The sequence below is a fragment of the Mustela lutreola genome, chromosome 13 (assembly GCF_030435805.1).
Source record: "Mustela lutreola isolate mMusLut2 chromosome 13, mMusLut2.pri, whole genome shotgun sequence".
In the NCBI taxonomy this organism is placed as follows: domain Eukaryota; kingdom Metazoa; phylum Chordata; class Mammalia; order Carnivora; family Mustelidae; genus Mustela; species Mustela lutreola.
Window position 1 is genome coordinate 65,519,364 of NC_081302.1, and position 26,971 is coordinate 65,546,334.

Here is a 26,971-nt window from a genome sequence, read left to right on the forward strand (position 1 = left end):
CCCTGTTTTGAGAGCCTTTTCATGCCTAAGTTCTGGACTGGGAGGAGACTGGGTTGGTAGCATCCCCCCCACACACCCCCACTCCCACTCCCCCGCCCCATCCTCTAGAGCATCCCTCTTCCCGTCACCTCTCTGGCGCCTGGTGGCAGTGGGGTGGCTTTCCAGGGCTCTGGCTGCAGAAGGTGAGGCCATCCGAGACTTTTCTCCTGTCTCCTGTGTTTCACGTTTGACCTGCACACATGGATGGTTAGCAAAATTGTGCTCTGTGCAGGAAAAGCTGAAGATGATTACACCTCCCCATCCCCCTCCACCCCGGCTTTTGTGTCTTTTCCTTCTTGCCTTCAGAGACTGAAGCTGTGGGAGACTTTAGAGCTGCCTTACCATTGCCTGCTGGCTGCTGAGGAGGGATGTGCCCCTCTGTCTGGGCCTTGCCTCTCCCACAGAGGGTGGCTACTGTGTTCTAGCTACCTAGTGGGCTGTTCTTGTACTTTAGGTAATAGCTGCCCAATCTTCCTCTCTTGTTCCCAAGACAACCTGTGACTGCAGGCGGCCCTGAGAGTTTTAAATACAGAGATCACTAAGGTTACCTCCTAGTAGAGAAGACAGATTCTCCTGGATGGGAAAGCTGCCTTGGACTTGGGCTCCTACGGTGAGTTCAGAAGGAACCATTGACTGATGATTGCTTCCAACAGAACATTCCCTGGTCTCTAAGGCTATGTGTCTTCATATTCTGAGTTCTGCTCTGCGTGGCCCTCAGTCTTGGCTTTCCCTGGTTTTGTCTTCCAACCTGCCATCCCGAGGAATCCTCCTGTGTCTGTTCTATCCCAAGCCCCACCCCCACACCACCCGCCTCCCTACCCATCCCCCACCATGATCAGTCCACTCCCTGATGTTATCGTCAGCAGGAAATCAAAACACCATGTGTGTGAACATAAAATTCTGTCATTTATTTATGCTACAGACTTCAGGAAGGAAAAAAAAAATTACAGCTCTCTTTTTATTAAAAAAAAAAAAAAAATTGGCACAACGTTTAAGCATTGGTGGCCTTAAATCAGCCTGTTATTAACAACCAGGAAATGCCTGACCCAAAGGTCCTCACTGCTATTATAAACTGTGAAAATTATAAAAATGGAAATAAAAAATAAGGTAATTACCTCTTCATGTGTTAAAAAGTTAAGTTGAATGGCCCGTTGCCATGGAGATGACTTCCTGTTTACTGTGCTGGTCTTCCCTAGCAGTTAAAGACCATTCACCAGCCAATGGGAAAACAGCATTTAGCCTCCCATATTCTATTAACATTTGTCATAGTAACTCAATGCAGTCTATAATTACCAGTGAGTAAAATTCGGTAAATTGTATTTTCAGATGTATTAGTGGTTTTTAGTGTTTATTCATCGTATGAAATTACTACCATGGCCAAGAGCACTACTATATATTTTGAGGCAGCGGGATGACCCTGTATTTCAAATATCCTAGTTCTTCCTTCTAAAAACATGATACTGTCTTTCTGCTGCTCCAGAAGGACCTGCAGAGTGAAAAAACCTCATCTCTTCATTGCTTTTCAGGGCACCTCTATTGCTACAGGTAGTAATATACTGATAATATTCACCTTAACAATAGCAAGAACCAAAGCAACCATTCCTGTTAACTGTGTATCAGTTTTCTGGGTTTTTATTTGAAAGATCCCAGGATCCTAGAATAAACGACTTGGCGCGTGATAACAAATAAAATTATTTGAAAACCAAGGAATTCTTGGCCTAAATGTAAAACTAAAATCTAACACAAAGCTATCGAATGTCTCTCAGGAGATAGAACGCATTTGAGAGCCTTTTGAAGAGAGGAGATGTGTTGAGTTGTTAAAAGTTTCAGGCACCATAAGACTCTAAACTGTGCTGATAAACAGGATAGGGAATCCTATGCTTTCTCTTGCGCACTGGGCTGATAGTAGAGCAGTGTGAAGCAGTTCAACCAAAAGCTGCATGGTGTTCCTGTTACATAGTTGGCCTCATACCACAGCTCTGGGAGCACCACCCTTCACACTGGAGCTTTCTGTCTCCTTCTTCCTGGCCCTGCCTCTGCCTCTGACAAAGCCCGAGGCTTCCGTCTTACCCACTCCGGTTTCCCATCATTCCCCTCCCTGCCCCAGACTCCCGCTGGCTCCCACTCCAGCCCTCTCGACCTCTCCTTCCTGCCCCTCCCCTGCCACCCACCTGGGCTTCACAGCTGGCCCTCTATAACACCTGTAGCTTCCAGGCGCGCCCCGCCCTGCAGGCACAAAATACTGGCGACAAAACGAAACAGAGACAGATCTTGGCAGGACATGCAGTGCACGTGTCCCAACTTTATCGCAAATGATTACAGCATTTCTCGCCTTTAAAAAGAGTTTTAATTAGCAATAGATATGGGTTCGACATTAATTATGCAGTGGGATTCTAAAGTTCTGTAGATTTGTGTCCTCCCTGGGCACCCGTACCTTGGGTCGTTCCCATAGTTCGTTGTGTAATTGTTTAGTTCCTTTTTTTGCACTAACTGCATCTTGAGGCAGCGATTCTTCTTCATGGACCCTTGTATCTCTCGTAGTTTCTCATAGTTTCGACTTTAGGGTCGTGTACAGAATAGAAACTAGAACTGATTGATGAAAGAAATACTCGGGATCTAAACAAGATCAAGAAGCATATCTTACACACTAGGCTTCTTACCCTCTTTGTATTAACCCCCCTTAACCCTTTGTGTTTGTCAACAAGCTCGCACTATTCGTTTTTGGCGAGTTGAACTGGGTTTGAAATGTGGGTACAAAAGTAAGTGAGCTATCACTTCAGTAGTTCTGAAAAAATGTCTGAAAAACCTCCATCAGAAGACAAAATGAGCTTTGCTTTTGCTTTGAAAGGGATGAGATCAAGTTCAGGCAAAAAGGAATGCAATTCTAGTGACCATAGTTAATGGCCCTCTGTCAGAGGTCCTGGAACTTGTCTGATCAACGACGGATGCCCCCTTTAGAGTTGTAGCATTGGGGGACTGAGTACGTTTGAGGTATGGAGAGTTTTAAAATCATCCCTCGAAAATGCTGCTGAAAGATGCACATGGTTCTGTTGTGTCTGTTCTAACATAAAACCCATTAAATGCCAACCCTACCCTTTCTTAATGCGACACACCTTTTTATCACCATTGCTAACCATAGAATAAAAGGATTTCCCAGTTTTGATTGGCCGATGGAAAAAGCTTGGTTTCTTTACTTTGGGAAGGTTAGAGGGGAGAGGTAGAGGGAAGAAGTGCCCTTTGGGATGGCCTTGGCATTACCTTCGGGGTCGGTTGTGGACACTCCGTCATGGAGGCTGGGAGCAGGAAGACCAGAGATGTATTCTAGAAGCAAAACCTTGGGTAATGACACTAGCAGCTCCTGCCCCTTTGAGAATCTAAGGGGCCCCCACACTGATGCCACAGGAATTAGAATTAAAAGTCACCATGTTATTCATGACTTCACATCGTTGCTTCCATTTTTCTTTGCTCTGATTCTTCACCCTGGCCTCGGCCAAACCTTTTAGGAAACCTCTGTTTTAACAGCTTCTATTATTCATCTGTCTTCAGCAAGTTACATAAAAAGTATTGAAAATAATGAACTTCTGCCTTCTGCAAGAGGAAGGAGCTGGAAGATTTCCATCGTGTTGTTCAGAAAAAGGAGGTGACGCATAACATACTTATCTGTCTGACACATGCCAGGCAGTGATAGGTGATGTTAACAGAAAGGTCAGATGTGTCTGCCTCTGAAGACACAGATCACCCAAGCAGCAATATTTCAGGAAAGTTCGTCTTCCCAGTCTCGAAATGCTAAATGGTCGACCACTTCTATCCTGGCGGGCTGGGGAGTGGTGGAGAATGATAAATGCATGTGTAAGATTCTTTTTTTTCCTGTAATGTCTGTTTGACATTAGTCACCTGTTCTGATTCACACAGAAACTCTGGGGCAACCGGGGAATGAATGCCTTTCCTATACTGGGTGTTGAGTTTAACCTGACACACAGAATTTTTTAATGGTGCAATTTTGGACAGGTTCATCAGGCCCGAGACTGTACGGATGAGGAAAGTGATCTGCAGCGATGTGAAATCAGAAACTATGGTGGTGACACGAGCATCCAGGGGATTTGGCGGCTTTTCATCAGTGCCCACAGGAATGGAGGTGGCTCCTGAGAGAGGCTGGATCTCTCATTAAGGGACAGTCATTGTGGATGTCTTCAAACTCATGCGAAGCTCCTGCCATCGCACCCTCCCACTCCCAGCCAGGAACTGTGGAAAGGGTCTCGGGAATAGGCTTAAGCTCCGCCCCCCTCCCCTCACTGTCTCTGGCCTCCCCCTGCAGTCTTCCACCCCATCAAGTTACTCTTTCTCTTTAGCAAAGGCCTTAGCACAACTCTATCCAACAGAAATATAATGTGAGCCACAAACACATGCAGTTTTAAATGTCTTTGAAATAAATGGTACTGAATAAGTGACACTAACTTTAATAATATATTTTATTTAACCCAATAGATTCTCAAAATATAGTTTCGACATATAATCGACATAAAACTCTGGAGACATCTGATACTCTTTTCTTTGCTGCTAAGCCTTCGAGCTCCAGTGTGTATCTAGCAGCGCGGGCACCTCTGTATTTGGACGAGTCACATTTCAAGAGCTCAAGGACCACACCTGGCTCGTGGCCTCAGAGTGGCCACTGCAGTCGAGGCTGCTCCGGCTGTCATTCTCCTAGGTGACTAATAGGTGGCCTCTAGGCGCTCCACCAGCTTTTTGGTCCCTGTGGCTGCTCCTCCCCCCTGTGCCCGCTTGCTCTCCCATCACCCCCCCTTACTCCCCCCACCCCCAGCCCCGCCCCGGACTCTGAGCTCCAGCACTGCGTAGCACCCCCTTTCTCGGCTCCACCTCTAGAGGGCAGCTCTGAAAGGCGTCCGCGGGAGCCCTCTAGTGGCTGCTGTCAGAATGCACCGGGCTAGGCGAAAACCACTGGAGGAACCCAAATCCCACGAAGGGGCCCTGACAGGAGCAGGGCAAGGGTGGCGTCTCTACACAGTTCTTTGCTGCCATGGCCTGAAACAGGATCCAGCCCCGGAAGCTGCTCGTCGGGGCAAGGCAGCTGTGCTCGGAGGACGTCCCTTCAAAAGTACCGCCGTGCGGAGCTCATCCTTCCTTGAGGCCGTCCGCGGAACTCCGCTGTCTGGGAAGCTGCTAAGCTGTGCTCTCTTCCTCATTTTCACCCCCCACCTCCACCCCACCGTGCCCCTTAGGGCATGAGCTGCCCCAAATCCATGTTGCCCCTTTCTTCTGTTAAGGGAAGCCCAGCTTCCAGCCGGTATCCACCTCTCTTCTCAGAGCTCACGCGCCTCAGGACCAGGAGCGGACCTGGTTGGTCTGGGCCTTGCGTCCATCCCCATTCCGCTGGGGTGGCTGAGACCACAGGACTAAGCCAATCGATACACGGAGTTCCCCGGGGCCAAGGACGTTGGCCCAACTGGATGCTAAAGGAAGTGTGACAAGATCTCCCCAAAAAGGTTGCTCTCTCTTAAGACTGAGCCACTAGAAGAGATCCTTGTTTGCGTCCCCTCTGGACACGGCAGCGGGTGGGTGTGAAGTCGGAAACTACTGCAGCGACTTCTGCGACCATCCCCAGCGGTGGGGGTGAAGCCAGCCCACACAGAACACAGAGGCAGGGGAATGGCGGGCTGACGGAGCCATTGGGGGAAATGGACTCCGAAGTCCCCCTTTGTGTATTTCCAGTTACATGGTCCTACATTTCCTGTTGTTTAGACAGTCTGTGCAGCTGGGTCATCAGTGGCTTGTGGTGGGAGCGTCCCTTAAGGAAACAGCAGAAACTGGAGTGTAGAAACTTTCTTGCATAATCCATAGCTCCTGGAAGCAGGTGAACAAATGATACTTTTTGGAGTTATTTATGTGTGTGTGTGTGTGTGTGTGTGTGTGTGTGTGTGTACATAGAGACAGAGATGAGGAGAGTCAGGCTAGTGTCCTATGCCCCTAAAGTCAGGACTGGTGTGCTATATATTCACCAAACCTAAGGTGAGTGGAGTGGAATATCTGCTTACTTTCCTAGGATGGGGACACAGATTCGATTCCAGACTTAATTAGTACCATTCAGAAAAAAATAGAGCGATCCCAGTCACTCTACAGACTGAGATTTCTATTGGAAATTTGAAGAAATAGCAACATCGAAGTAGTAAGTCTCTGGGAACTTTCCTGCTGGAAGGACTTTCTCTGGTGTAGGCAACATGGAAGGACTTTCCCTGGGTGTAGGCAACATGCTCGGCCTTGTCCAGCAGGTGACCAGCAGGTGACCGCCTTGGTTGAGCCCAGCAGGAAGAGGATGAGACAAACCCACACGTCCCACCTCACAGCAGGCCAGCCACCCCTCCCTGCTCCAGAGTCACAAGCTCTCCCCTTCCCATCCCCGGCATCTGCTTCAAAACCTCTTGTCTGTGGAGAGGGGATGTGGTAGTGGGTGGCTCAGCATAGACACATCCGAGACTGGAAAAGCAGCCCTCAGCCCTGACCTTGTGAGAATGATTGTCTCCCCACCAACTCCGTTGGCAGAGGCAAAGCTGAGTCCATTGCAGTTCCTCTAGTTTCCCGGTGGTTCTTTTTTGGCCTGTCTTGTGAGAATTGTTTCATTTTCCTTCCATGATTTGTGAGATCCCTGTTCCAACCTCCCCATCTCCCTCTGATCAGAGCCTTGTCCTCCTACAGCCCTTCAGAACATCTAAAGTGCCTCATGCACGTCTACACAACCTCGGACCTATCACTCTTAATCCAGAGGAAGGCTTGTCTTGTCAATATTGCCTCTTTCTCTTCCTTCTGTTTCTTCAAATTAACCAAATTCCTAGCCTTTGGAAGAAGCTTGTCTAAGAAAGACTTTATCACAGAGATTATAAGTCTGAGGCTCCAGAGCACACTCCCTGCTTTTTCGTCTTCCCTCTGCCACTTACTAGCTGGGTAGCCTTGAGGAAGTTAACCTAGTTAGTTTCATTTTCTAGCCCATAAGGATGATGTTTCTGGCACATGAGAATCAAAGCAGTTAATGAATGTGATAACATTAACAGATTTAGTGCCTTGAAGGTTAACACATAATCTGTCACATAATGAGCACACAATCAATGTGGTTGTGATGAAGTCGGCATCACACAGAACCTCAATGCTGCTTCTTGTAGCATCGTATTTCAATAACCATTAGCTGTTATTTTATCCCCAGTCTCATAGTTGTGCCATTCCTCCTGACCACTTTTAACCAAAGGATTGATAAGAGGCTTGGAAAGGGAACAGAATGGATTTGTGATCACCCAATTGTGGTTTCCAGTATTATCTCTGTCACTTACAAGTGTGTGACCTCCGTCAAGTCATTTACAGACTCTGATTCTCAGTTTTCTCATTCAGAGAATTGCGTTAAGGGTATCTAACTGGAAGAGTCTGGGCGATGATCGATAACAGTAAATTTGGGCACTTGATCGGCGTTCAAAGTTATCACCATCATTATGACCTTCCCGGTGAGCACTTCCGATAAAATGACTCGGTGCTGTGGGGTGTCATATTATTGACTAATACATAATGTGGATTATCAACTGATATAATTTATGTGCAGCTGTGCTGACTCTATCAACATATTAGCAGAGAGAACTGCATAAATACCAATTTTGTAGAATTTCCAATACCAAGGTACACCTTTTTATATGTAGCTTGCATCTGCAACTGTAGAACCCAAACACCCTTGTCTTTGTAAAAAGAAAAAAAGAGGTGTAAATACTTCTAACCATCAGCTGAGGACACCCCGTGCCAAATCAAAAAGGTTACAATGGGCTGAAAACATGGTCTGTCGACAACAAATTGACTCAATTTACTACTTAGTCACATTTTCCCTACTCAGAACTCTTGTTTGGTGATTTGGGTATTATGGTCTGCCTCCCAGCCCCCCCCCCCCCACCAAACACACACTCACATGCACTACACATGACACACAGAAGAGAATCCTCTCTCTGCTTGGCAGGCAAGTCATAAACACACTCTGTCCTCACTGGCTACACAATCACCGGACCCTCTTAAACACATCACCTTAAGAAGACAGGGTGACCCACTGCACTTGACCTCAGGAGGAGGTGCAGGGACATTGGGTGAGCCGGGCTCCTGGACGTAAAAGAGATGCAAACGTTTTTATATTGCATTTCAAAGTGCTTTTATTTTCAGAACTTGTTGAGTCTTTGAAAAGCTGTGCATATTTTTACCCAATTTGTGATTACTGTTGAGAGTTTTTCCACAAGGAGCTGCAAATACTCCCCAATAATACCAAGTAAGCAACTGCAAAGACCCAGGGGTGGGAACCAGAAGTGGGTCCTGAACGTTAGAGGAGAGATACCAGAGCTGCCTTGGACAGAGCGCAGGATCCCCTGTTAGCTGAAAAACCAATTGGGAAGCTTGGTAAGTTTTTCTCAAAGATTTTTTTTTTCCCCCCAAGAGGTCCTCTTATTTCCAGAGCCTTTTATCACAGAAGACAAGAATAGATGAGCCACGTTCTGCTTTCCTGGAACAGGTTGTAAATTGACAGTGAGGGATAAGCTGACCCAGCGGTATTTGGGGGCCAGACAAATGTTCCAATTGTTATTTTCCAATGTTTGGGTTTTGAGAAACCAAAAACACGTTTTGCCCTAAGCTCTTTCCCCTGGATTTTAACAAGTCATGTGTATTTGAAGGGAAATTCAACCCAGATGTGTCCAATCTATTTACACTTAAATCATTCAAGCGTTGTTTTGTAGGATCATTTAGGTGACCAGGAAACCTTTCGAGCATCTTTAGAACTCTGCTTCTTACACCACAGAAGTCCTCATTCTATGAAGAGCTCACATTTGCCCCCAGGCCCTGGAGCCTGACCTGATTGTACATTCATAAATCAGATTCCTGGGACTCTTCTCATTTGGTGGGTCGATGCCACATGATTTCCCAATTCTAAGAAAGGAAATAAGCTTCTCTGGGTGCTACCAAGAAAACAAATGACTCCAAAGGCCCTCCGCTGGCAGCAACGGTATCCTGTCCAAGGTCGGGATGTGATGACAGTGGCTGAATTAGGAATAAAGATATACCCTATAGACACAAAATAGGAGGATGATTGAAAGCTTGAAATAGATCCAGAATAGTGCTTGGGATTGTCAGAAATGCTGAAGGATGGGAAGCAAAAGCAATCCTAGTCAGTAGGCCATGTAATGAATCATGCATCTGAAGGGCTTGTTCCCACAGGTTCTTGCAAGGATAGCTTTAAAACTCACCATTGTTGTGGGATAGAAACCTAGGCAGGTTATTGCATCACACTTTGCAAAGATGGTATTTTATGCAGGGCTGATGCAGGGATAAATAACAGTCATTAATGCTCAGGTACCCTGCAAAGACTTGCCAGAGCTTCCCATTGGAACCTCTACTGAACATACATAATGGGAATCCATTACCTTGACCATGCCAAGGCAAAGGAAGGTGTCGGGATCAAGCTCATACTTTGAATATCCCAGTAACACTAGTCCTTCCAGCAAGACTAAGTCCAATCACAACCCCACATAACATGTTATAAAAGTTAAAACCTATTCCAATGGTCGCAGACTTTAGACCTGGAGAGTTTTATGAAAGCTCTTGTAAACTACACCCAGTTTAATGACTACAATCATAAAGGAAGTTTTGTCTTGGAAGGGACACCGACAGCTCAGCAAGACGTCCCAGCTTCCTTCTTTCTGAAAACATGCCGTAGATCTAGAGGAGAACTACGCACAGAGCTGTGCTGGGGAGGGCTTGGCTCATGGCCAGACTAACTATGAAATATTTGCCAGAGCCTAGAATGATCTCTGGTTTTCATACAGCTGACCTTTGCTGAATATCAGCAAGATGGTCTACGCTAAACTTCTATTTAGAGAGCAGTAGGCAAAGGGGTGCCTGGGTGGCTCGGTGGGTTAAATGTTGGCCTTTGGCTCAGGTCATGATTCAAGGATCCTGGGATCAAGCCCCCATGTGTGTGTGGGGGGGGGTCCCTGCTCAGTGGGGAGTCTCTTCGCCCTCTCCCTCTGCCCCCACTCTATGCTCGTGCACACACACACACACACACACACACACTCTCTCTCTCTCAAATAAATAAATAAAATCTGAAAAAAAAAGAAAAAAAGAGAGCAGCAGGTAAGAGGTTAACACACAGGCTATCATGTCATTTCCTCACCACATCAGAAACCACATTTCAACTCACTGCATCCTGATACAAAAATGCCAGTGTGTGCGAGGGGGAAACCTTGGCTCTCCAGAACACAGACAAGAGGTAGGGGGCCAGGACCTAAAGGTCTGATGGGTGAGGACCATGGGCTAGGCACAGACTAGCTACTTTGTATACAACTACTCTCAAAATAACCCTGTGTGGGAGGGAAAACTAACACATACCAAATGTCTTCTCCAGCAGGGACTTGACAGATGAATTAAGTCATTTAATCCACCCCAAAGAGCCTGGAATGATGTTCCGGAGCCTGCCTGTTCTACTTTCTGCAGTGAAATAAGTATGTCAAATATTCTACAACTTTTTAGTGGTTATATGATATTGCATTGGATAAATATACCATATTTTATTTCACTGGATAAATATACCATATTTTATTTCATAGTCTCTTACTGTTGAACATTTACAAAATTTCAATGTTTTGCTCTTATAGATAACACAACAACCAACTTCCTTTTAAATAGGTTTTGGTTCACCTCTACAATAATTTGTTAACAAATTCCTGGGTCGAAGAGTTGGTATATTTTTGAAGAATGTTTGTTCCTATATCAAATCCTTTTCTGATATATGGAATCATATATATTCCCTGCCTGGTGTACATATATTTCCTTATAAAACTGGGATCTTCTTTGGGTCTGTGATTTTAAATGCTTCCTCATGACTATAGATCAATACCCATTATGACCTTATTGCCACTCATCACTACACAAATTTTCTAAATTTGTGCAGTTTTTTCCCCTTTTAAAACAAATTGCCAGAAGTTTGTCCAACCCATTGGTTGTTATTTGTTTTTTATTCACAAAGATTTGAACTCTTAGATTTATCAATAGGTGGCGGGGGCAGGGGGGCGCCTGGGTGGCTCAGTGGGTTAAAGCCTCTGTCTTTGGCTCAGGTCATTATCCCAGGATCCTGGAATTGAGCCCTGCATCAGGCTCTCTGCTCAGTGGGGAGCCCGTCCCCCCCCCCACCCCGCCTGCTATTGTGCCTACTTGTGATCTCTGTCTGTCAAATAAATAAAATCTTAAAAAAAAAAAAAAAGGCGGGGGGTGCCTGGGTGGCTCAGTGGGTTAAGCCTCTGCCTTCAGCTCAGCTCATGATCCTAGGGTCCTGGGATGGAGCCCCGAATCGGGCTCTCTGCTCAGTGGGGAGCCTGTTTCTCCCTCTCTCTGTCTGCCTGCCTCTCTGCCTACTTGTAATCTCTGTCAAATAAATAAATAAATAAATTCTTTAAAAAAAAAGATTTATCAATGGTAATACTTCTCATTTCTTACTTTCACTTGTTTTTACGTTATCCCTAAAATTTTTCTTTAAGTCAATTTTTTAAAGAATTCTAATGAGAGAATGGAATGCTGGTTTTTTAAACAAATTCTCTAATGGAAATAACTGAGATTATGATTGCCCTGTAATGTTTAAATTTTCAAGCAGGCCTGCAGTGCAGTTTGACTACCTCTGTGAATCAACAATGAGTTAGAAGAGTAATTTTAAGGTCCAAATGGCCAGAGGGTTTTGTTTTGTTTTTAACCTTTATTACTAATTTCTGGTATCGCTTCATAGTTTGAGAATTGGGTCTGCCCACCCTATTTCAACTCTCAGGAATTATTAACCTTTAGGGTACCAATTTTCACCCTATTGTTATTACTGAATCAATGCCACACTTAAAAAAAAAATAAACCTTAATTGAAACCACAATATATAAAAAGATGAAAAGCAAAGCATATTTTGTTGAAGGGAGAATTGAGAGGCCTACAAACAAACTCATAATTAGGGTCTCTTAGTTTCAACCAAGGCAATCCCAAGGCTGTTTTGAAACCCTATGGCTTTGCAGAGCCCAATCTGTCAGTACATGATCAAGAGTTGTGGTCACAGGTCCTTGAAAAGAAAGGAAATTATCTTTCCCTACAGACTGAGACATTGTTTTTGTTTTTTGTTTTTGTTTTTTAAGATTTTATTTATTTATTTGACAGAGAGAGAGAGAGAGGGAGCGAGCACAAGCAGGGAGAGAGGCAGGCGGAGGAAGAGGAAGTGGGCTCCCCACAGAGCAGGGAGCCCGATGCGGAACTTGATCCCAGGACCCTGGGTCATGACCTGAGTGGAAGGCAGATGCTTAACCCACTGAGCCACCCAGGAACCCCCAGACTGATACATTATTAATTGAAGGTTATCAATAACGATTCAAGTCACCTACGTACTTACTTAAATGTCAGAATGCTTATAGTAAACATCCGAATCAGGGCGTTTTTCCATGTCCTCTGTATTTGTTTTATTTTCTGCAATTCTTTTTTGTCTCTTCTCATTTTCCTAGAAACATTACAAGCACTTCTCAAGCTTATCCTCTGGGTTACCAATTTGCTTTTCTGTCCCCAGATCTGATTTGTTACCATTTCCAATTAAGATTTGAATGTTACCATTGCACTTTAGTTTGACATATGCTAAGCACTGTTGGAATGATTTTAATTTTTACATTAAGTCAGTGAGACAGGTATTACTTTAATCCTCCCTATACACAAAGGAAACCAAGGCTCAGCAAGGTCATACAGCTAAGAAGCCAGGTTTTGAAGGGTGTGGATCCAGACCTCTCATGACATACTTTCTCAGACATAGTTTATAAGAACTTTATCATAAATCATTGTCACGTTGCTCTGTTACTTGCATTCTTCAGGAGCTCATTCTCTTGACATTTTTATTGTTCATATTTCTTAATATTTATTTTATCTGATCTCTCTCTCTCTCTCTCTCTCACACACACACACACACTCTCTCTCTCTCTCTCTCTCTCTCTCTCCCCTCCATATCTAGCAGTATAGCCAGAACCAGGTTTTGGACTGATGCTTTGTTTCTTTCCATAATCAGACTGAGGAACATCGGAGATCCAGTCCCAGAGCCAGTGGCAGCTGGCCCCATGCCTGGTTATGCAGTTGTCTGGATCCCTCTTTACAACCCTTGTAAGTAGCCTGCTGCAAGCCAACACTCTCAGCAGCAGTTGTAACTTTTCCCACGTCCTTTGAGAGTTGGGGTGCCCCTCCCCACAAGCCAGTTTTCAAACAGGGGGCTGGTTCTCCACAGTTGACACATATGGGCACTCTGTGTTTCCAATATCTTAAAGGAATCAACCCCCAGTCACTTTGATCTGTTCTAGTATGGGGTTTAAGCAGCTCCTGCCTGCTCTCTGATTTCTGGTCCAAAGAGATGTGCATCTCGGGGTGGCAACAACTGTGTCTTCCCCATTTTGTTAAATTTTGTTTTTCTTTCCTGCTCCGTTATTGTAACTGTGTGCATAAAACTTGAAACCTTGATACCACCTTTACCAAATGTCCAGTAAATCATTCTGAGATGTTTTGTGAGACTTTCTCCATGCCTCCATTTTATTCTTCTATAGTACTTTTTTCTCATATATTCCTTGTGCTATTGTGGTTTTTCCTGTCTACTTATCTGAGAAGAAAACGAGATTGATGGAGTAGTTGTTTTCCAGCTGACATGGCCCATGACTTGCCCTTCGCCTTGTGTGTGGTTAATTTGGAACTGGAAATGATTTACGACTGGATGGCCAATTGAAGTACATGGTTTCTAGTCTAATTCCCAGGGACGGCCCCACATCCCCCTAATGCAATTGCCCTGAACTTAGACTTTCTTTTATACCCAGTGCCTGGTTCTATGTCCTGAGAAGCTAATCCCAGCTTGTACCAGCTCTTACTTCTAAGTCCCTGCAGCGACTAAGCTCCCGGAGTGCAGCAGGCCACAGCCAGGTGGTCCTTTTCCTTCTCTGCTGCTCGTCTTCCATGCACACTTTCTGCTACATGTCCTCCGAGAAGTTAAAGTCTCCAAAAGCATGAGGAAGAGAAATTGCTGATGGGGTTAGGGGTATGTGAAGGGATCAGCTCTGCGAACAAAGAAGTATCCAGACCACTGCATGGCGGCCACTCTGTTTTCAGCTTCATACAGACTTTAGATCCGCGAGCCAGGGTAGAGCACTGAGACAAATTTTCCTACCTCAGCGGCAACAGCTCAGTTCCATGTCGGCTGGAAAAGCACACCTAGGTCAACAGTTTTGGTTTCTATTTGTCCCTCATGTATCTCATCATTGGTGGAATTCCTTTCAGGATTCTGGCAGTATGTGGGCTGTCAGTTTTCATTTTGTATAAATGTTCTTTTTTTTTTTTTTTTTTTTCTGTCTTTATGGTTATTTGAGTAGGAAGTAAGGAGAGATCATGTCAGGATCTGTAGGCCAAATGACTTTGAACCAGAAATCTGCCACGGATTTTATTTTTTAATACAATTTTGTCTGCAACTATTACCAATTAGTAAGGTCTTATTTCACTGCGTTGCCAGGAAAAGTTTGGTTATTCTCCTCAGAGTAGATATTTTAAAAAATCTCGATCAGCCTACTCAGCGGCCACCTGTTGAAACTCCCCATTTGCCTGGCATTGTGAGACCGCTCAGTCCATTTTTGGAAATCAGTCTGTCCAACTTAAACTAGGAGACTCAGAAATATATTTGAAACCAGAAATCTCAGTTCAAATTCCTTATTCAGAACGGGCGTTAGTACACACGACTCCTTTGCATGAATTTGGAAAACGTCAACCCTTCATGAAGAAACTTTACCTCTATCTATTAAACCATTGCTGTATTACACTTATTTTTTCAGAACAAGACAATTTACTCCCATTTGCCAGAAATTTGTCAAAACAAATATAGAAAGGGATAACATTTATGACAGGGATGGTTTCCCTTAAAGCTGTGCACTGTGTACCCCACACAACTGTACATGACAAGCCTGCTCTTGTTCCTGAGAAAACTTTTAGAGATAACAGGAGAACTTACGGTTAGATGTAGAAGGCTCACTCTCTTGAAACCTCACCTGAATGAAAGTGGAGGAAAGAAGTTTAAGGCATTTGCCCACAAGGACAAAGAATAGGGAGAAAGAAATGGAAATAAAATTATGAAAGCTTGAAAGCGAAAGGATGACTGAGAAGTGAAACAGAAATTAAAACGGATACGTATTTCACCCACCTGCCCCTCAGCCTCTGGCAACCACCAGTCTGTTTTCAGTATCTATGAGGTTGACTTTTAATTTTTTTTTTTAAGATTCCACCTATAAGTGAGATCATATGGTTTTGGTCTTTCTCTGGCTTATTTTGTTAGCGTGGTGCCCTCAGGTTCCATCCATGTTGCTAGAAATTGCAAGACTTAATTCTTTTTGATGGCTGAGTAATATTCCTGTGTGTGCGTGTGTGTGTGTGTGTGTGTGTGCGCGCGCACGTGCACATATGTGCGTATAGCTCACATTTTTTATCCTTGCATCTGTGAATGGACACTTAAATTGTTTCCATGTCTTGGCTATTGTAAATAATATGCTGTGAACATGGAGGGGCATGTATTATTTTGAGTTAGTATGTTTGTCTTCTGTGCATAGATACCCAGAAGTGAAATGCTGGATCATATGGTAGTTCTGTTTTTAATTATTTGAGGAAACTCAATTCATTCTGTTTTCCAGAGTGGCTGCACCCATTTACGTTCCCACCAGGTACACAAGGATTCCCTTTTCTCCCCAGTCTCACCAACAATTATTATTTCATGTCTTTTTGATAATAACTGTCAGTTATACAATGAATAAGTCGTAGGGTGGTAAGGTACAGCATTGTGACAGACAGTTAACAGTACTGTATTACATCTTTAGAAGTTGCTAAGAGAGGAGATCTTTAAAGTTCTCATCACAAGAAAAAAGAATTCTGTAATTATGTGTGGTGACAGATGTTACCTAGACTTACTGTGGTGATCATTTTGCAGGTATCAAATCACTATGTTGTACACCAAAAAACCAATACACTGTTGTATTGTGTGAACTATTATGTATAGTTCTCTGCAAACAACTTATGTATATGGATTTAATTAAAATTACGTCTGACCATTAAAAAAAGGTGAATATTAAACTGTCAGTGGGAGAATTTAGGAAGAACATGATCTGCACCACAGAGCCCCCCACCCCACTCCTATTTGGCTACTGAACACTGGGACTGTAAATCATATTATCACTCCGTTTTAGGCACCAGTAGCCAGGCACACACCCTACAGAGAAAAGAAGTCTCTTGGCTTAGAACCGGACCATCTCAAGAGGAAACATCCAAAGAAATCGACTTCAGAAGATCCCAGATTACACTCTTGGGTGCCCCAAAGGTAGGAGGTACCAACCACGCACAAGGGCTACCTTTTGTCCTTTTTAGGTCATTTTTAAAAATATAAACAGACAGCTGAAGTTCCCTAGATATTTGAAGAAAGTCTCCAACATGCATAACAAATACTAACACCAGCAAAGAGGAGAAAGCAACGTGGGGAAAACAGAACCACTGCAGGGTGTTGAAAAAGAAAGCCATTGGTATTCTTATAGAGATCGCAGACGATTTTAGTTCCATAAAACACAATAAAAGGATATTGTTTTTTACAAAGAACATTTGGGGAGTGGGGTGATAAAAGAACTCCTAGGGATTAAAAAGGTGCCGGGAGAAAGGAAAAACTCAACAGAGATACTGGATAGCAAAGATGAAAAATCTCCAAAAAGGAGGAGTGAAAAGAGAAGACAATGAGGGGATTGGTCTAGGATGACCAACACCCCAAAATTAGGAGTTGTAGAACACACAGTGGAAAAACTGGATTGGGGGATGAATGGCAATGAAAACATAAAGAACCTAAGAAGCAAAACCAAGGCCATTATTGATTCCAAAGAGAATATAAAGTTGCACGCAAAAAGTTCTGTTTTTCACATGATTTACATCTAAGCAGCATTTACGATAGCAATAACTATGTAATCACTGATTATGTAAGACTTGCGTGGGAATGGGAGCCAGTCTGGCTGAAAGGGAGTAAATCCTCACCTAAAACAGGAGGTCAAAATATGCCCCAAACTGATAAAAGTTTGGAGATGTAGAGATAAATACTTTTAAAGTCAAAAATAGTCAACTCTCAGAAATGGGAAAAGGAAAAGGGGAGGGGGCTCAGGTTTTTTGTTTTTGTTTTTTCCCAATAAGCCTTGGAAACTATTTGATTGCTCAAATTACATAATTTTCTATAAATTGCATAAAATGTAATCTTGATTTTTTTTATTTGAGTATAGTCGACATGCAGTGTTCTAGGTATACCACCTAGTGATTTGACAAATTTATCCATTATGCTGGGTTCATTCCAAGTGTAGCTGCCATCTGTCCTGGTACATGGTACATCCCTATTATGATATCATTGGCTCTATTCCTTATGCTCTGCTTTTTAATAAAATCTTGATTTTTTAACAGATCTATATAAATAGAAATACAGAAAGAGAAACATGGATAGGTATAAGGGATAGATAAATTAGAAGGTATTAATGAATGAAAGAAGATTGGATAAGGACAAAATAGAGAAAGGGACCACCCCCACCTTCCCTCCCCCCACCCCGAATTGTGCCAGGGAGGAGGGGGTAGTGGAAATGGAACACTGAAATGTAGGGAAATGCTGCTAAACACCATTGGGAAATCTGGTCTGGGCAGGAGGGAAGCTTCTACTCATACATCATGGGCACTAGTCTTTGTTTTGTTTTGTATAGTTGTGAGTATAGTTGACACAATTTAATTTCAGGTGTACAACATGGTGAATCGACAAGTCTATGTGTTATGCTATTCTTGCCATGAGTGTAGCTGCCGTCTATCATCATTCAACCCTATTAAATACCATTGACTGTATGATGTGCCCTATTTTTAATTGATTGAGGAAGAAGTAAGGGCACGTGCCATTTAGAGAATTCCTCCTTTGGAAGAGAGAAGAGGCAGCAGTCCTCCTGTGCCTGCCCAAGTCTATCCTGGCTTCCCACGTCCTTTCCTTCCAGCCCCACCATCTCCTCACTCCTCTGGCTCCCCTCCCATTCAGAGCTGCTTGTCTGTAGCTACCTTTCACCTGGCACTAAAACCTGGAACTATTCTGGACAGAGTGTGGGACAGTCCCCCTTCTCTTAGATTCAATACAATCAAGGTTTGTGTTTTTAGGAATCTATACTGAGAAAACACATTAGAAAGGCCTAAACAAAGTTCCAAAGCCCATATGCCTTCCTCAGCTGTCTGGACACAGACTGCTGTGGCTCAGTAGACACCCGTTACAAAGCACCAGATTCCCGCCCCCCCCCCCCTTTTCCGAGTTTGAGCCCTTTTGCATAGTCTCTGCCCACATCACACATTTACTGCAAGATGACAAAAATGAGGATTGGGACTATACCCCAGGAAGAGAGCTGCTGGAAATCAAATTAAAAGGAAAACAAGAAGGGAAATACAGGAATGCGTTATTACTTAAAGAGCCCTGAATTGTTCAAGGAGAAATATAAAAATAAGTCATCACTTTAAAAAGTCTAAATTATTTTGTCTCAGGCTGTAAGAAGAGTATCTTCCTCATCCACTACTTTCTTGAACTCGGCAGAAGATTGGCTTATGTGGAAAGGCAGACATTTCATAGATCGCCACAGAGAAGTGGTCATGGACAGATGTGTACCTTTTCACAGGACCTTGATGGGCAAAAAGGCCATCTCATGAAGTGTTCCTTCCAGTCTTTTCTGATGCAGGCCAGGACTCTTTTCCCACAGCAGAACCTATTGATTCCCATCACAGTAGACATGACTGAGATATTCATTGCATAAAGGAAAGAATTGAGTAATTTTCAATTAACCATGAAAACATTATCAGTAGTGTGAATTATTCATAAAGACACAAGGCCTACTCCTTCAACTATCTGACAAGACAGACTCTCAAAGATGTGTTCAAGACAAGATGGAGTTGTGTTGAACACAACGAGAAACGCTAGGAGCTTATGATTGTATGTTTTATAGAATGTGAATTTTTGGTTGGATTCTAAACACAATATCAGCATGTTAATCATCTTTATTTGTATTATTTATAATTCTTCCCATCAGCATGAAAAACCTCTTAAATTGGTTCCATTTACTTAAAATTGGTCTGACACAAACAAACAGAGTTTGGGCTACCACTCACACTTCAGTTCTCTTGACAAATAATATATGGGGTACCAGACTTGTCTCAAGAAGATCCAAAAGGCACAATTAAGCAGGCAAACTATAGTACAGTGGGGTCCCAGACTTCTTTTAAAAAAATTATTAAAAGCTATGGACCTTTGTCTCAGAAAAATGCAGACAAGAAGTTGTGCTTACAATTCCCGGGGCTTATGGACTCCCTACAAATCATTCGTGGTTTCATAAGTATGGAATATAAATTCTGTATTTCCAAAATAAAAAGTAGGCGACTCAAAGTTCTTGCTAGAGTAATTTTCAAACTTGTGTCTCACATGAAGAAATTTCTAGCGGTTTCTGCTCATGGATACATTCTGGTCAGGGAGACAACGTAGCATTTGACATGTAGCTTCAAGGTTTTCACACAGCAGCTGTTGGTCAATACTGAGGCTTGATGCATTTACTGAGGGAAATCCTCATGCCTCAGATTATTGCTTCAAAGATTGTTAAACCAGAATAATAGGCAGAGAAAAAGTTGTAAAAAAAAAAAAAAAAAAAAAAAAAAAGGGAGGATGTCCTTTAAATAGAAGAGTATGGCTGTCAGCTAATTTACAATTTATAGCTACGACAACAAACAGGATGTCAGGCTGTGTCCCTCTCAGAGGGTGTATAAATCAAGGGAAGTGTTATTGCCACACGGAACAGCAACCAAGAGAGATCAGCTTGCATCACTGTTCATTGAACAAGACTAAATGGCTATTATCCTTGAAATCTAAAACATGCAAGATGATATTCATCAAGGCCAAGAGGATTCTAATTCTCCATCCAGTGACCAACATGGGCTGGAGTTGATGGGGATCTTAGGTAATGTGCAACACTTGGCCATTTTGCCCAATCTTTTCTCACTTTTTATATGTCCTTTGGTTTATCTCTACATGCAACATAATCTTACTAGAGCATTTATATACTTTTAGAGTTCAAATTATTTGGTTTCTCTTAAAGCTGTCACTCCTTGATTTATGATTCTCTTCATGCTCATCTTAGTTTGGATTCCTGAAGCTTTGTTCTCTGGTGGTGCTCTTGGGTCCAATTTTATAGGCACTTTTAGTCTAGGGGACAAAATGACAGACACAAAAGGCTGATGTTTATGAAGAAAGCCAGGATGCTTACAGTGTCACTGCCCTTGCACTGATTTGGAAGAACATACTAAAAAAAGCAAATTGCCTTTTCTATGCCAAGGACATCAGCCGATAATAAGTTTTTAAAAAATGATCAAATGAGTAATTAGCATTAAATGTTTTTGACTTCACACCACAAGGGAATGGTCCCTGAAAAGGGCTTTATACTTGCTTATAAATCTGGTCTTAAAAGAAAGTTATTTTTAAAAATTCTATTAGATGAATTAAACCTTAGTTATTATCCAGCCAGAGGCCATACATTTGAAATTTAAAGTCTCTGGCTCCTCATCACTATGCAGCCAGTAGTTTGTTTTGTGACCTTAGGCAAGTCATTTAACCTCTTACTGGTTCACTTTTCCTCCTCTGCAAAATATACATATTAGTGTCAGTCGTCTTGGAAATTCCTGTGAAATACTTGCAAATACTGATGTAAAAAATAATGCTGTCCTTTTACAAGATGTGGTTACTGATTTAAAGTTTGGCATGTAGTAGGCAACTCAATAAAGGTTTATTATGTGTGTTAATGAATGGATGGGTGATCCCAATGTACTTTGCCATATTTTTCATTCAGACAACCCTGGAACTCCTTAGAGCACCCCCCCTCGTTATTTCTATATAAATAATAGTATTATATAATAGTATAATATATATATTATATTATTATTATATATAATAGTATTATTATATATATATAATAGTGTTTATTTATATATATATATATATATATATATATATATATACACACACACACACACATATATATAGTAGCCTCTGGACTAATCTTCTCTCCCCACTCCTACCCTTCAATTTCCCTTCCCCTCATCTCTTTCATTCCCATGTTCTTCTTCAGGACACCTTTTTCTTTTCAATCTGTTGTTCCCCAAACCAATCCCACGTACCACTCCTCAACTCATTCTAGTGCTAGCCAAACGAGTTCAGGGCTGGCCTGTAATGACAAGATAGATAAAAATAGATGGGCACTTATCCAAAGAATGGGGAAGAGTATCAGCATCAAGCTAATGATACTCCGACTGTCTGCCTATCTTTTAGTAATAACCCAATTACCAACAACTGACTCAGTGAAGAAGAAAGAATATTTCTCAAGCATACAACATTCATGACCTCCAGGGATGCTTCTAGAATAGGCAGTCACATGGACAATATAAAAGAGAAAAGTTCTCCTGGCTCCAGGGGACCTGTAATTTGCTGCCTCATAAAGCTTAACAAATATTCCCCCAGTCTGGCATTTACCGTGCACGTTAGCCTGTGGCAAGGAATGGACTCATCTTCAAATTCTAATAGGCTCTGGAAGGTTTCCTCAAACCTAAAGTTTCCAAATCAAAACAATAGGATTATTGTTATCTTAAACCAATTGAAGCATTTTTTTTTCTCTTGTTGTGGCTAACTGATGAATTCTTAACTCAAAAGTTCAAATATTCTCTGAGCCTCCTGGATACAGTTATAGATCCCATGGTCCACTGGAGTTTAAATTTCAAATTTGCACACATTTTAAAGAAAGGAGAAAGACAGCAGAACAACCTAGGCTGAACAGAGGGGGCTTTATTGACAGCAAAATGTGACGACGTGTTTTTTTGTTGTTGTTTGTTTTTTTAAAGATTTTATTTATTTGTTAGAGAGAGAGTGCAAGCACAGGCAGACAGAGTGGCAGGCTAGAGGCAGAGGGAGAAGCAGGCTCCCTGCCGAGCAAGGAGCCTGATGTGGGACTCCATCCCAGGACGCTGGGATCATGACCTGAGCCAAAGGCAGCCGCTTAACCAACTGAGCCACCCAGGCGTCCCATGTGACAATGTTTTTTAAGCAGTGCTCGGGCAGAAAAGCCTACAAGCGACAGAAGCCTGTCCATTTTGCTCTTTGGCTCCAGGTCAGTCTTGACTGGAGTATCTCCTGGTAAGTGAGAAGCTTATGGTTCCAAGAGTTCCAATAAGGCAACCAGATGATGGAGTCAGAGCTGCAGGGCTAGAAGGAAACTATGACATTTCTGTGATGATGACACCAAGACCTAAAGAAGTGACCAAACCAAATGGTTTGCTCATGAACAACAGAAGCCCACACCTGGAACATAAAGTTTTAATGCTAGGCACTCAGGTAGGGGGATGTGGCTTAATGTATCATTTAATGGTCTTCACCATTAAGCAGATTTGATTATTTCTTTTAATTTTAAAAGGGCACAAACATTTTAATGCTGAGAATTTTTATCATCTTTCATACTAGTTCAGTCTTCAATTCATTTGCATTAAGATTAATGATCAGCAGTCTACTCCCTTTTCTCCTGATTTTAAATAAAAATGCCCTTGAAACCATTGGAGTCTAGCCAACAAAAGAGAGCAAGAGAGGTTAGAGAAGACACATCCCGTTCCTAACTGCTTAGGCTCTAAAGGGACATACTTCGTTAAATTTGCATAATGTCACATGTGAATTGCACCTCCATAAACTTGGGGGAAATTGCTGCTCATATTAACAGGATGATTTGTATGGAACCTCAAAACGTTTAAAAAACTCAAGTCTATTCATAGCAAATAAACACATAAAGGGACACACTTCATTCCCACGCTCATCCCATTCGCAACAAGTCACATGTCCCCATCTAGATGCCAGGGGCTGGGAGAGGTAATCCCACAGACAGCCACTGCCCAGTGACAATTCCACATCACAGAGGAAGTGGGAGCACTCATTTTTAGGGGCATCTAGCCATCTCTGTCACATTCCCTCCGCCCATCCTCTATCACATCATATAGATCCCTGTGTGGCTTGTAGCACAACCTAAGGATGGGGTTCATCCCAGGAAAGACTGAGTCACAGGCTCTCCTGGATGCAGGGGCTTAAACAGCTTCAGCAAGATTCTGTGTCTCACTTCCATTGCTTGTCTTTGCTTTGCTTTCCCGCCTTTGTAAGGCTTCCTTCTCAGGAAGGCTCTCATTACATGCGGCCATGCTGGTCATTAGGAGCTTAGAGTGTATTGTCTTCAGAACCAGCAGTCTCAGAAGAAAAAGAAAATAACAAAAATCATCCCTCTCTGTTGTGAAATCCATAGCAGTCCCTGAAAATAAATCTGATTGATCTTACTTGAGATACACACGTACCACGGAAGCAATCACCCTATCTAGGGGCAGGGTATCCCAGTTGGCCTCTCCCGTGGGAGAAGAGGTGGGGTCCTGGGATTTATTGCTCAATAGGACTTCAGGAAGGAGCAGCTTCTGAAAGGAAAAGCTGTTGGCATACAAGGAAGTCCCAAGGGTTAAGATGGTTAACGCTATGAATGGGAGGTCAACAGACATGGAACTTGTGAATTTGCTTATTATTATTTCTTCCTGTCTTTGTTAGTTTTCTTTTAGTCTTTAAGAACACATGTCTTCTCATATATTGTTGATATTTGCTTATAAGAAAATTATAGTTCTTCTTTTCTCTTATTGCACTATAGAATGTTCTAGGTTAATGATCATGTTAATCCTCTAAAAACAGCTCTAAGTAACTACTAATCAGATTAGATTTTATTTATTTTCATTTGGGGGAGTGGTGTTGCTTTGGGGGCTCTTAAAAGCATCTTGCCGGATGTGAGCATTTTGTCTACTAGGGAGGCTGCAAGTTTCTTAAGATACTAGGAGGGTCATAACTATGGTGTTCATAGGTGCCAGACCTCTGATGTTTTTCAAATCTGTACCATTTGGATAGTGCTGAGTTTGAAACATTGATTGACCTTTACTTAGTGAGGGAAAGTTATTCTTAGCAGTATTGGTTTTTTAAAATTTTATTTTAATTCCAGTATAGTTAACATGCCATATTGTATTAGTTTCTGGTATATCATAGATTATTGTTAATATTAAATACTAGCACCTATCATATACCCCTGGCATTGGGCTAGGCACTGGGGGTAGAGCTATGACTTTGAATTACATGTACAAAGACCTTTCTTCCAAACAAGGCGATAGTCCCAGTTTCCATGGATTGAGACATGGATGTGTCCTCCTGAGGGCCACGTCCAGCCTACAGCAGAGAGCTAGCCTTCCTAAAGTTAGCCGACATTAAAGTTGAGGCCCAGAGGATGAGTCAATGTCTGGGGAGTTGAGGTCAGAGGGTATTCCAGACTGGGAACAGCATGTTTAAAGCCCAGCGGCAAGAGTGTGGTGCAATCAAGGAACTGAAAGAAGCTCCCATTTGGCCCTAGCTCAGAGCACTGGGAAAATGTAATAGGGGAGACAAGGCTGGAGCCAGATCATGTGTAAGCCACATGAAGGAGTTTTAAGTTTATCTTTAGGCAATGGGAAGCCAGTGAATGTTGTACAAAGAGGAGAGATGTAATCAAATAATCACTTCAGGAGGACCTCTGGCAAATGGAAAATGAATTAGGAGAGACTAGAGCAAGAACAGGAGACCCAGGAGGAGGTTATTACCATGGACCAGAGAAAGAAAGATAATGTTGGGATAAACATAAAAAGAAATAACTAGACGCAACGTGTATTTGAGGTACAATGGGAAGAACATTCTGACAGTTTACATGTGGAGAGGAGAGGAGAGAGGTGTCAGGAATAACATCTAAGTTCTTGAAATGTCATTGGTTGAATCATGTACCCCCAAATTTGTATGTTCAGGTCCTAACCTCTAGTACCTCCGAATATGATCTTATTTAGAAATAGGGCTTTCCAGAAGCTATCAAGCTAAAATGAGTTCATTAGGGTGAGCTCTCATCTGATATGACTGGTATCTTTATAATTAGGGAGAATTTGGAGACGGACATCTACCCAAGCTGAACTCTGTGTGAAGATGAAGGCAGAGATCAGGGTGGTGGTCTCTACCCCAAGGAATGGTAAAGGTTGACAGCAAAGCACCAGAAGCTAGGAGAAAAGATGCAACAGATTGTCCCTCACGTACTTCATTTAGGCAACTCAGAAAACTAAATAGCCTGAGACATTGGAGGCACCTCCCACAGAGTTAGAGAGCACTGGACAAAGAGCCAGCTGGTGAAAAATAATGCTCTTAACCTACCAACAGAAGGAATTTTCCAGCCATATGTCAAAGAATTATCCATTTTCATCTTGATGAGGGAGCAGGAGGCTGGCTGAGGACAAATCTGAAACTGAGATAATATGTAACTTAAAACAAAACCAGCTTCCAAATCATCAAGGAGCTGACCATTTGTACTAAATAAAAGTTGTTACATTTCTTGATAAACTGAAGGATGGAGAAACAAAGGCGTCAGGCACACTGACATTCAAAGGTGCTTGGCTCAAAGGCTTAATCCCTGCCCCATCCCCTTATGGTGAATTTCATTGGAAATTACATAAGAAAAATTACAGGAGAAAATTTCTCAAACTGAAGAAGTCAGGTCTACCTTCTGAAAGGGCTCTTCAGATGCTTAGCCAAAACAACTTTGTATATTGAAAAAAGGCCTACATAAAGACTCATCAATTAGAAGTGTCAGAGCTCTAAAGATAAAGGAAAAAAAAAACTGTTTCAAAAAAAAAAAAGTCAAACACAAGGAATAGGTATAGAAGCCAAAGGAGAAATGCCTTCATAATCAAAAGAAAAAAAAATTTTTAATTTAAATTCTAATACCCAGCCAAACAATTCAAGTCAAGTGTAAAGGTGGAATAAAGACATCTCAAATGACTAAACAGCTTTACTTTTTTTAATTCACTAATGGGATTAGCCCAGAAAACAATAGCGTAGCCACATCGTGTTTCCCTCAGGCCTTGCTTTCCTCCCCACCTCCAGCTCTAGCCACATCCTTCCTAATTCCTGGATGGCGCTATTCTTCCCTTCAACACCCTAGGCCAAATGGCTGCAAGAAAGCAGATTGCTCCAGAGGACCTCCACTGGAGTCCAAAAGCCAGCAGAACAGTAAAAGCTGGCAAAAAGAAAAGAAAGGAGATCTTGAAGAGATAGTTTTAATGAGGTGATTCAACACAGCTAGAGACCATTTGTTGACTCAGTTCCCAGAGTGCTGTGGTTTCCAGTTATGGCCTTTAGATAAGTATGGTTTTCCTGTACTTTGGTTAGGAAATTTAAAATAATTCAATATCAAACTTCATGGGAAATGAGGATGATGATAATGGTGATGAGGAGGATGGTGATGATGATTATAGATTTTAAAAAGAAAGAGTGCTAAAGAAAAACACAATGTGAATTGGTAAGTCCAGGTCTTCTGGAACAATTGATAAAAATACCAAGCAACTTGTGATTAGACTATGACTTACACTTCTTTTCTTCTCTATATAACAGTAAGATCTTAAAAAAAAAAAATGGCACAGCTCCCTTTGGACACTTTTCTGCTCACAACAAAGACATAAATTAGCAATCCTATGTCATACTCAGAGGGATCAAGTGTATTTCTCTTCACATGAAAGTTACCCCTGCTAGAATATCTAAGCTGCCCCCAGAGACAAAAGTGTGGTGGAAATTTAGCCATTAAAATTGTATTCCTACCACACCAAATGTTGGCAGAGATGTGTGGAGATAGGCACCCATTGCTGGTGGAAATGCAAAATGGTACAGCCATTTTTGGAGACATTTTGGTGG

The 26,971-nt window shown here is 42.4% G+C and overlaps 1 long non-coding RNA gene across 1 annotated transcript in view; it reads left to right on the forward strand.

The window, feature by feature from the left end:
- Positions 1-7,265: 7,265 nt before the first annotated feature.
- LOC131813893 (uncharacterized) overlaps positions 7,266-26,971 on the forward strand; it is a 51,066-nt gene continuing 31,360 nt past the window's right edge. Inside the window, exons 1-4 of the long non-coding RNA XR_009347027.1 lie at positions 7,266-7,541; positions 8,310-8,466; positions 13,136-13,227; positions 16,326-16,456. This is a non-coding gene — a long non-coding RNA (uncharacterized LOC131813893). The remainder of the gene's footprint in view (positions 7,542-8,309; positions 8,467-13,135; positions 13,228-16,325; positions 16,457-26,971) is intronic.